Source organism: Rhagoletis pomonella, unplaced genomic scaffold, assembly GCF_013731165.1.
Source record: "Rhagoletis pomonella isolate Grant_MI unplaced genomic scaffold, Rhpom_1.0 Rhpom_scaffold_00007, whole genome shotgun sequence".
Lineage (NCBI taxonomy): Eukaryota > Metazoa > Arthropoda > Insecta > Diptera > Tephritidae > Rhagoletis > Rhagoletis pomonella.
Genome location: NW_023458561.1, coordinates 34402905 through 34415177, shown reverse-complemented (window position 1 = coordinate 34415177; position 12273 = coordinate 34402905). Strand labels below are relative to the sequence as shown.

At 32.6% G+C, this 12273-nt stretch overlaps 1 protein-coding gene across 4 annotated transcripts in view; it reads right to left on the bottom strand.

The window, feature by feature from the left end:
- LOC118742662 (protein FAM13A) overlaps positions 1 to 12273 on the bottom strand; it is a 120901-nt gene that overhangs the window by 66580 nt on the left and 42048 nt on the right. The window lies entirely within an intron of this gene.

The window sequence follows — 12273 nt, the reverse complement described above, 5'->3', positions numbered from 1 at the left end:
ATATAACTTTAAAAATCTTAACGACCTCCAAGCGGTCTCAAACCTGCGATCCCAGAACCAGAACCAGTAGTCTTCACGTGACGCCACAGCCGACATTTTTAAGAAAAGCAATTAATTGCGTTTTGTTTTAGGCTATGGCAATTCAAAGGCAGATGTCGCTGAACGCTTCAGTTCTTCGAAAATGTCGAACTGGTAGACACATACTAGTTTATGAACTAGTATTTTTTCTAACTGGTTAGGGGTTTCACTGCAGGGCTGTAGAGCATGAGTTAAATGCCACACAATTTAGATAAGAGGAATGGTGGGCACAGAGTGATTACAAGGACCGAAAATTGTAAGCTTTGAACTGCTTAATCAGGGTTGCCATGTTTAATTTTAACAACCATGCATATTTTCCTTATAATAATGTATAACGCTAAGTACGGATATCTTAAGAAGAAAACAAGAAAAAAAATTGCCATTACATATTTCGTGTGTGTGAATAGTAGTCTCCATGAAATTTTCACATCTGATATTTCCCAGCCTCTTTTGTATCTTTCCGTCAGTATCAAAAACTTATTTTGACTGATAAGTGAAGTTAACAGGTTTTACCGCGGCGGCGATGATATACAATGTCAAACGAAAGAGGTTTAAGAAGTTTGCAAATTGAAAATACTTTTGAAGAATTGCCTGTGCCACCTCGTTGAAAAATCGAATTTAGTAAAATTATGCTGAAGTTATGGACATAGGCAAATATGAAAATGGGAGTGTGAAACGAAGGGGTTTAAGATATCTTAAGTTGAAACAATAGAAATATTTTTGATATATTTGAAAGGGGTGGTCACCTGTTAAAAAGGTTTAATTCAAACTATTTAATAATTAAAATATTTAACGACAGAGACAAAGAAAGTCAAAGGCAACGACAAAGACAAATATAAAAATATCTAAAGACAAAAATCTAAATTGGTATTTAAGAGAAGATGAGGACGGAAATAAAGAAGAAGAAGAATAAATAGATTAAGAAATCTGTATCTTCAATGCAGAGAAAGCGAAGATGAAAACAAAAAGGAAGATGATAAGGCCAATGAATACTACGATGAAAAACTAAAAACTAAAGAGGAAGATGACGTTGGAGAGGATGAAGATGCAAATTTAGTTTAAAATTAATGACAATATAAACAACTAAGGAAATATAAGTTCAGGCGAAACTGAACTTTATATACCCGGCGCAGGTATCAACTAAACTAAGCAATCTTTGCTTATAAGCAGGGGTATTTTTCGTGATTTCAAACGTTTCCAATATACATTGTTTTTTGGTATAACTAATATCTATGTATTTTTATTTTTTTTTTGAATCTTTCTTTCAAAACTAACAATAAGTTTTCAAATCTTACAAACTACCATTAAATTTACATGTGCACATATTTATTGCAGTTGTTGCAGCTGTCGGAATGGACAAGATTCTGAGCAGCAGGATCGCTGGATATCGTGCTGGGCAGGCGGTCTGAAAGGACGAGTTCCAGAGCCGCACTGCCTTCGCTTCTCTCTATTAAAGTAATTACAATCCAGAAGGCTGTGTTCGGTGGGAAAGGACCAGTTTCCGGTTTGACACTGGTGTTAGGTAGTCGGCGAAATTTATTTTATTGGGAATCATTTGATAATATCGTAGAAATCCTTTCTTTTTAGTCTTCTTGCATATCTCTAAGAAGATCGTTCGCTGGTCGATTTAGATAGCTCCGCATTTACATTAACATCTTTGTTGATATTCGAATTTTGGCTCAAACCGTGCCATGGGAAGGACTAAAATAATGACACCTTTTTTGGCACTTTTATTTTTCTATTTGGAACTTTTTTATCGTCAATATCGCACCTCATAGCTAAGGATAGTTGGCAGCCCTGTTCTCCTCACCTCATCTCAACTCATCAGTTCATTATAAAAAATTTCGATAAAACAATGTTAACCAAATATGTATCTATATGTAGTATACATAAGTATACTAAAAGTTTTATTGCTAACTTCTTCCATTCTGGAGTATCCTCTATTAAGCTTCACTTCTTCCGCGCGTGCAGTCCGCTCAGATTCTTTGTTTTTTTCGAGCATATTTGCCAATGTTTTAGTGCTTATCTAAGCGCTTAAAATTTCTTTTTTCTTGCTTTCTGGTGATTACATAATTTCCGATTGTATAAATGTGGTGAGTATTTACATCTATTGGAGAATTGACAAAATGTTAGAATTACAAAAAATCTGGTAGACAACTTTAACGAACATCGATAAAACATGTAAATTTCTTGTACGAATTAGTTAAGTTGCAATTTTTTTTTAAATTCAATTTGTTACGTATAAACTGTGGCAGGCCGCGCAATCACGGAGCCGCTAGCAACTTATGTATGTAGGTATGAATGGTGTACACAAATTGCATGTCAATTGACAGTTGTGAAAAGAAACCAATATTTTGTGGTATGCCACAAATAAATTATGCAAATTTTTTTGTTTGTTTGAAGGAAGTTAGATGGTATTATTTTGAACTCATGAATCGATTCGAAATTTATATTGATTACATTAGTTACAAATAGCCGCTTTGATGGGAATATTGAAAATCAACGCAGGACAAAATCTTGCAGATTCAGCATATCCGAATGCTACAGAATTTGTCGCCCCACACGCATACACCCCGTGTCAGAATTATAGTTTTTTTTTTATAAAAATATAGTCTATTCTTTAATCAAAATCGTATAAATCCAAGTTTCAAACTATGACCAATATTTACACAAAAAAAAAAATCAAAAAACTTTCGTAAAAAGTTCACATGCTCGTTCGACCGCATTTTCATATGTAGGAAAATAAACACCCGTTAGAAAGAAACATTACCACAAATCGACGGTAAGTCCCAGCTACATGAAACTTGCACTACAATTGTATGGGATACAAAACTGCATACACAAGATCTTTCTAAGAAATATAATTAAGAAGCTTGAAACTCGTACAAAAGTTTGTGAATTTTTTTTTTTTTATCAATCACCAAGTTAGAAACTTTGATTTATACGGTTTGTGTTAAAACATACGCTATATTTTTATACAAAAATAACTAAAATTAAATAACAAAAGAATAAGTCGTGTTCAACTTTTCAATATGTGGTACGCTTATAGTTTTGACGCGGGGTATATACTTAAGCGGAAAAACTCGAATTAACAACTTAAACAACATTTAACAGCCGGTTTCACCAGCAATTTAAATGGAAAATAATTTTTTATTTTAAATCAATTTCCATATAAAATTCAAAAAATTAAAAACATTTTACACTTAAATAGCCGTCGTGAAATTGACTGTAAATGTACAATAAATCTCATTTGAGTTTCCAGAATTTTTTTATTTGTCAATTTTTTACCATTTTCGCTGGCTTTACCTATTAACTCAACACTTCCGACAATTTAATAAAACTTTCCTTATTAACTCAGCAAATAAAATAATTCACAAGATTATTTCATACCAATAATTTATTAAAGCAATTAAAGCCTATTCAATCAATTTGAACATTCACGAAGACATGCCAGTTTAGATGACAACTCAAGTATAATAAAAAAAAAATGGAAATGAATCATTGAAATAATCTTTCGCATGTGGCATTAAATAAGGGAGTAAATTACAAGTTAATATTTACACTGGATAGTTATGGAATTTTTCGAAGATGAATGCAATGCAAAACAAGCAAGTCACGCTCAACTTGTTCTAAATATACATTGCAATTATTTGTATAGATAATTTACAATATCGTGTGGAATGAGATCTATTTTTAAGCATTGAAAGGAAATGTCACATTAACGCTTTCGTTCTATTTATAAAGTGTAGACATTATTGTTTTGTGGGAGGAGAATGGAAAATTGTCTGACTTCTATTTGACTTTGGAAATACGCGACATTTGATATCTAATGATGTTTTCGTTTCTACCGAAAAATGTTACCTTCTCATTGCCCTCTAAGCACAAACACTAAGGACCGGGCAATGAAAAGGCAAACTTGTTTGTAGAAACGAAAGCGTCATAAGAGAGTGCGTACTTTTTGGTGTTTGATTATAACTACATATTTATATATATATATTTTTTTTTTCAGGAGAAACGTGTCCCGTATCTGTTGATATTCCCTTTAGAGTATATCGTCGGCTAAGTGGAAGATCACCCCATCTCGACAGCCAGTTCGAATATACCGAATATATCGGCAACTGAGACAGGGCGCTTTTCAACCGTTTACTGAGATAGAGCGATCTGCCACTCATCCGGCGATATATTAATTAGATCAAAAAAAAAAAAAAAGATTTACTTATATATCTGGATTTGAGCAAAAAGTGCTATTAAGCTCCTATTTCTGCTCTTGTTCATTTTGTTTTAAGATTTTACAAATTATTTTTACCTATTTCTCATTATCTAAATGAAATTAGTCTACACTATCATTATCAGTGACAACCGAAAAATATACAACATTTTTTCGAGCTTAATGCAACGATTGCAATGTTATGACGAATTGAATTACACTTTGCCAATTGAGAACTGGCTTTAGATAAGATATCAATTTTTATAATAAAGCGCATATATTGCAGTAGAAAATCGCTAAAATGTCTGATTTCATATCAACAAATATTTGAATATTGTCAGCAAAAAAGTAAGTGCCCCTAGGCCACACTGGAACAGTGAAACTTACGTTACATATCAAGTTTGTGTCATAACAATATATCGCACACCGTATTCAAAAGAGGCCCAACTCAAAACTTGAAATTTATTAAATTATGCGCTAAAAATGTAAGCAGAGCTTTTATTTTTTGTTATGACCCCAAGGTAAAGTGTCCCTTTCCTATATTATTATCATGCGCTAAGAAATAGTTTTTTGAATTTTCTGACAAACGTGTAATTATGAGTTGTGCCCCTTTTGAAGATGGTGTGCGATATGTATCTATATGCGCATTTCATTTTTTATCTTTTATATGTTTGCTTTTATCTTTTTCTTCTTCTGCATATTCACCCAGATGAAGTGAGGTGCGATGACGTGATTTCAGGTTATGCGATGCAATGTGATGTGATTTCATGTGATATAATGTGAAGTGATGTGATAGGAAGTTATGTCATGCCATATAATGTCATATCATATATCATCTGATATTATATGATGTGATGTAATGTCAAATCGTGTGGTCATATGTTATGTGCCGGTTATTACATCGATAAAAGTATAGATAACTGTATCGACAAACACATCGAAAACGATATAGTTAAATCGATAAAAATATTCGTAACAGGGTCGATAAAAAGAATTGATAACAAAATCGATAGAAAATATCGTTTAAAAAATCTATAAATAAAGGTCGGTAACAAAACAGACTATTATATCGATAACAAAATCGATTATTGTACCGATATAAATATCGATAAAACTATTGATAAATATGTTCATAAATATATCAACAATATCGATAATTTTTTATCGATAACAATATCCATAAAAATATAAACAATGAAAATCCTGATTTAGTCCCGAGAACTCCGAGATAGTTCCCAGATTGAGTCTGTCTGTGATGTGAGTCTGTGTATCTATCTGTATGCTTTTCTTCATAATTACCTTTATATTAATCTTTCTTCCTCCATCTTAATCTTTCCTTTTATCGATTTCCTCATTTTTTTCTTAATTTACCTTGATCTTCATGTTTGCCTTTGTCTTTGCGCATATTTGTTTTTGTTTTTATTCTTAATTTTACCTTTACCCCTTTCTTCATCTATATACATACGTAGCCGGGAACCCAACCCGTGGGGAAAGGACCGTTTTTTGTGGGGAATTTCAGTTTACGTGGGGAATAGAGGGATGAACTTTCTTTTGTGAGGAATTAGGTGTTACTTATTTTTTTCCTTCATTAAATTCATAATGGGTTAAAAAAGGTTAATAAGACATGCAACTACAACTAAAGTACAGATTATGCAACCCTTTGTCGCATTTGCTGTCATATAACCAATAAACACCATTTATTTTTATATGGAAGATATCCGCAACACCTTCGGCAAAAAAATTCTAAAACGCAAATTTTTAGCCACTTAAAACTTGCACTTTATTATATTAAAATTGAGTGCGCTACAAAGATTTCAAAAATCTTTCTAAAAAAAAGACAAAAAAATAACTCAAATTAAATAACAAAAAATAAAAATAAAAATAAAAAATGTGAAAACTGGTCAAAATTTGGGTTGACTGAAATTTTTTGACCACTGTATGCATGTAAATACGTATTATATCAAAATTTTTTTTTATTTATTTGTAAATGTAAATACTTATTATATGTACATTTTTTATTCTTTATTTGTTAACTAACTTTATAAATGTTTGGTTTGGCTTATGAATACATACATACATAGATGAATTACCTTTAAAAATAAAATAAACAGAAAGACCAGCACTACATCAAAAAACCAATTTTGTTTTTGTAAATAAGGAGATATCCATGGGCGGGGAATTTTAAGAAATATTGGGCGAAATCAGGAAATTTCATTGTCGAAATCGGGGAATTCTCAAAAATGAGTTGTCTACCCTGATACGTACTCTCCTTAGCTTAGCATTCTTGTATTGGCTTTTATCTAAGTCTTATTCTTTAAACTTTTGTTAGCACGTTTTGACAAATTAATACCATGTGGTTACATTTAAGAAGCACTTGTTTCCGTCCCAACCATTTCCGTGTGCAATATCCGTTGAATTTGCCAATTTACTGCCCACCAACCAACCGCCGCTAAAGAAGTTTAAATTTAAAAAATAAAATAATTACCATTAAACGACTATCACATTAACAAAACCTAAAACCATAAATCAGACAAGTATGTGAGTGCACCTATACCAATAAGCTACAAAACAAGTAATTTTTAAGCAAAAAACAAAACCGACTTCAAATCTCATAAAAAAATTTAGGAGTACCGTTAATTTTTTCATGAAACGATGATCGTATCTAAACCAGAGTAGTGTGGGATCCCCTCTGAGACACTACCTTTCCGGTGCAAAAAGAAAATTCGAAATCGGTTGACGTGGTCCAAAATTATGCGGTAACATACATCAAAAAAAAAAAAAAATATTCCTCCGTTTTTGAAGTCGGTTAAAAAGGCTCAACGACTTCGGTTATGTGGCTAAAACTCTAAACATCAAAAATACAAAGCATCTGTCTCTTTTATATCTAAACCGCACTACATAGAGGAAAAAGTCTAACTTGCGCAGCCTAGTTGAAAACTAGCACCTAACCATGGCGAGGTGGTTGGTCACGATTAAGATTTCGATTAAGACGACAATTACGTTTCCGACCAACATCAAAGCGGTCGGTCGCCCCTCGGCAGGCAATGGCAAACTTCCGAGAGCATTCAGCCACGAACATAACAGCTTCGGAGTCGGAGTCAAACTGTAGGCCGGATTCCGGAAATATTCCTATCTTATAGTTGTATTCAGCGGCTGTGAGAGTAGTATCTGACTACCATTTTATTAAAAAAAAAAAAAATAATAATTATCATTATTCTCTTATTACTATTATTTCATAATTTGTCGTTAATTTTAAAGCTGTATTTAGATTTTGCAAATCTTAAAAGTGGTTCAACCCATACCATTATCTTTTTTTTTGTATAATTTCAAATTCGTGGTTATCCACGTGTTATTTTCTTAGTTATTTTCTTAACTAATCATAAATTAGGACACGCGCAAACAAAACAATGGATAACTAAAAAGTAATTTAATTAGTTCACACTTAAAAATCCCGACTAAAAATTAGCAAAAAGCGAAAGCGAAAAAAGCGCTAACTAAGCACAAAACAAAAGACTTTATATATGTATGTACATGTATGTATTTACATACTTTAAAGCAATTACACGGCTCACTTACACTTTTACGTTTGTACAAAAGTGCCGGCCGACGATACTTAGAAACACGCAACAAAAGTAATTGAAAAAGGCAACGAGCTAGCATTTTATATGCACATATCGTAATACTATATGGATTATTTACTAGCAAAAAAGTAGTAACAAAAGTGCCGTGTTTGCTATTCAAACTACTTAATCGTTGTATTAAAAAAAAACCCCGCTCCAAGTGGGCGGCATAAGGTGTGCTAAAGTAAATGGGCAGTCAACTCAAAGGAAGATTCAGTGTTATGGCACTAAGGTATGAAGGGAGGAAATTCTGTTGATAACAGTTTTTGTTTCTACACCTGCAGCTACCGCTTAGCTTTTTTAGCTAGAAAGCTTTGCTATTTTTTAGTGTACATATCTACATACATATGTAAGTGAGTATGTGTTTGTGCTTGAATAACGCGAGTGGGTGTTGGGGACACATTCACTTTCATGGCCGCACAATTTCTAATAAGAAGAAATGTTGCGCGATTTTAGGCGCATTTTACAATTGGGGAGAAATTCACAATACATATACATATGTACATACGTTAAAGGGTATGTACATCGAACGCTTGCATAATTAAAAGGGTTTATAAATTATACAAGGGGCCAACAGTAGGTGAAGAGGTCAATCAAAAGATACATACATTTGTACACACCTACATGTGTATGGATGTATGTATGTAATTGCCAGCATTATGTCAAGTGCTCATATGGTGTGAGACAGTTAAATGTGTAACAATGAATTATTGATTGGCGTAAATTCGACACGTGTCATTTGTGTTTCATGACACCGCTGCGTATGTGTAACCAACTGTTGACACATTGCGTCGGTTCGCACTTGCTTGACCCTAATGATGGCTGAGTTTGTCAGTTTTGGGTTGACATGTGATGCGCTAGATAACGTTTTATGTTGTTCATTATTCCTCGCTAACTTTAAGCAATCCGTGGGTGGCTATGACGCTAATATTTTTGGATATATTTCTCCCTGACCATTTTTGAGATTGAACAAGAAAGGGTCATATATTATTTATTTATTGTTATTGTGGCCCAATAACGTTTTTCTTAAAAAGAAAAATTATTATCGACGTCGAGGACAATTAATTTTGTTCGGAGATTGAGAGCCGTTTAAAATTTATTTGCTCTTTAAACGCAAATTTTGTTCTCAAAAAATTTGTTTGATGGGCAGATAAGTTTTATAAGCTACTTGAGAAAACGACCCATAGATTTTGAAATCAAAAAAACAAAAAAAAAAAACAGTGAAAACACTGTCGTACCGCTGGTTCGAAGACATCAAAAGGATTTTTAAGGCAAAAATATTTATTTTTTTTCAAGTTTTAGCCAATAATTATATAGTGGAATACTTTTCGATACTTTTTGGGGTTTTCGACGCTTTTCGAGATTTTTTTGGTATTTCTTTTTAGGACTTCTCGAGATTTGCTCGATATTTTTCGAGAACGGCTTTTCGGGATTTATAATACTTTAATTATTCATAATGCTTTATTTTAAAATTTTTTCGAATTTTTTTTTTTAAACTTTTAAGATTTTCTTGAGACCGTTCGGGATTTGCTAGTTTTTAAGGAGTTTTTGGATTTGAAAAACTAATGGAACACTTTGTGGCCCTTTGCGTTTTCCTCGGTATGTAGGACCATTTGGGAATTTCGGTTCTATTAAGTTTTTAGCCATTTATAATACAATAAATACTTTATAATTTTTCGGGTTTTCTTGGCACTCTACGAGATATTCTCCAGCATTTCTTAGAGATCGCCTAGGGCTTTTTCAGAGTATTTTCGGGATTCATCACATTTTAGTTTTGCAAACCTTTTTTGGAAATTTGGGATAGGTTCTGGTACATTTTCTGGACTTCTCGGAACTCTGTGTCCTTTATTTTTCAAGTTTTCGAGATTTATCGAGACTTTTTGGTATTTTTAAAAAGACCTTCGGGGGTTCATTTTTTTCGTATACTGATATACTTGCGATTTTTCAGGTTTTCAACACATTTTGAGCTGTCCTCAGTATTTGTTTCGCGAGCATTTAGGATTTTTTTCGAAACCGTCCCGAATTATTTCTAGACTTTACGGGATTCGTCAAGTTTTATTTTTCGTATTTTTTCGGAATTTTTTCTGGCATTTCGGCATTGTTTCAGGACATTTTGGAACTATGCGTGCTTTATTTATATCGAGACATATCGACAACCTTTTTTACGTTTTGAGATTGTTTCGAGACCGTTTGTTATTTTCGCAAGCTTTCAGGTTCAAAAGAATATTTAAATCTCAACTTTTTTATGAATACCTTAAATATAAACAGCTCAAAAATTATCTGCGAAAATTTTGAGTTAAAAATTTTAAATAAAATAATAATAGTACTAATAATAACAGTACTCAAAATAATACCCACTAAAAAGTTTAGCTTTATCGGAGATCGCCACATCCGTCTTTCCGACTTCTTCCGTAGTTCAGCGAAACGTGTACTCGCTTGCGTGTGTTTGACAGCTGAGTTCAATAAACGCAAAAGATTATTTCTATTCCTTTGCTTTAGATGTCGAACGCACACATACGAATGAATACGCTTGCTATAAAAGGGGGTGATGATTCCGAGAAAATTATTCTTAAACGATGAAAGTGATAAATGAAAGCTCGCAGAAGAAATTTCTGCCTTTTTGCAATTTTTTGGGGTTACTTTTTGCACAATAGGGATATTCATCTAACGTCACAAACTTCCGATAAAAGTGACAAAATTATAAATTTGTATAGAGTTTATAATTTTATCACGTTTATCGGCAGTTTATCACGATTATCGGCAGTTTATCACGTTTATCGGCAGTTTACCACGTTATATGAATGCCCCCAATATAAAAATCTGAAATATTTTAAAGTAATAAAATAAGTTACGAGTATTTAATACTATAAGTACTTGAAAGATAAATTATTTGTTTGTGCGTTTGCTTATTTTCCGTCGATAAAAATTCGCTGAATTTGCGCTTGAATCTATACAAACGTATCAATGTGCAAAGCAATGTATATATATTTATGTACATATTTATCTACGCATATGTATAAACAGATTTACAAATGCACACACTTTTATTTGTATGCATATTTATATTATTGCAAGTATTTTTATGCAGTGGCAAAAAAAATTTCCATACACATTTTGTAGCTATACATATGTATGTATGTATATCGCTCTTTTGCTATAAAGGTATAAATTGCTGAAATATGGTCAAGGCAGTGTCGCGATATTAAATAAACAATAATTTTCAATGATTGTGACTAAGCTTAAATGTCATTCCAAGAATTTGGCAAGTGTTTAGCGTAAGTGCATGCATACTTCGACATGTATGTACATTAAGGTGGTCCAAAAATGCATGTGAAAAAGTAAAGTCCAAATTTTTATGCTCTCACCCCTTAGGATTGTTCTATACCGAAAAAATGTATACCCTTATTTTTTTATTTTGAAATCAAAAAATGTTTACAGATCGCTCAAAGCGCCCAAAGTTTCCCATGTATTTTATATGGGGGAAAAACAACTTTTCGTAGAAATGGTATAGAATAGTTAAAAATCAATATTTTTGTACCAGAAAACTCTGTTTGTCTGCAGAAGATTCCCAATAATAATACCCAATTGTTTATTTAACCATTTTTTCATCGCAACTATAATTTATACGCACGCCAAAAACCCACAAAAACCTAAACCGAAAAATGCTATGAGGGGACCAATAAAAAATGGTTAGTATTAAAAAATGGTTAAATAAACAATTAGGTATTATTATTGAAAGTATCCTGAAGCGAACCAGAGCTTTCCCATCGAAAAACATCGATTTTCAAGAATTCTATACCATTTCTAGGAAAATATTTATTTTTCCCGTATTAAAATACATGGAAAGATTTGAGTGCTTTGAGCGACCTCATGCCATGCTCACTTTCTCAGACCCAGCTACCGGCATTTATTTCGACGCACTTAATCCTAGTCTGAGACCCGTTTAACTCGTCCAACTCCTAAATTTCGAGTTAATTGCAAAAATTGTGAAAAATGGCAAAAAATTCGCAACGTTCGCATTTTAATCAAAATTTTAAGGGTGTACGAGACAAACGGACCTCAGATTCGGATTCGCGGGTCGAAATACATGTCGACAGGTGGTTCTGGTTAAAAGCATACACCACTTTCTTTTTGTGTGCCGGTGTAATCTTTCCTGTTACTGTAAACATAAATTTTGGAAAAAAGCTTCAGTGCGCCCAGTTGCATAATTTTAAGACCGCCACATATTAATAAGTTTTGACTATTTATTTTCATATTATTTAATTTCAATTATGTTCTTATAAAGAAAGATATAGTTCATTCTATAACAAAATTTATAAAAATTAAGCGAATTTTCTCCAAAATTTTACACTTTTTTTTGGAATTTTT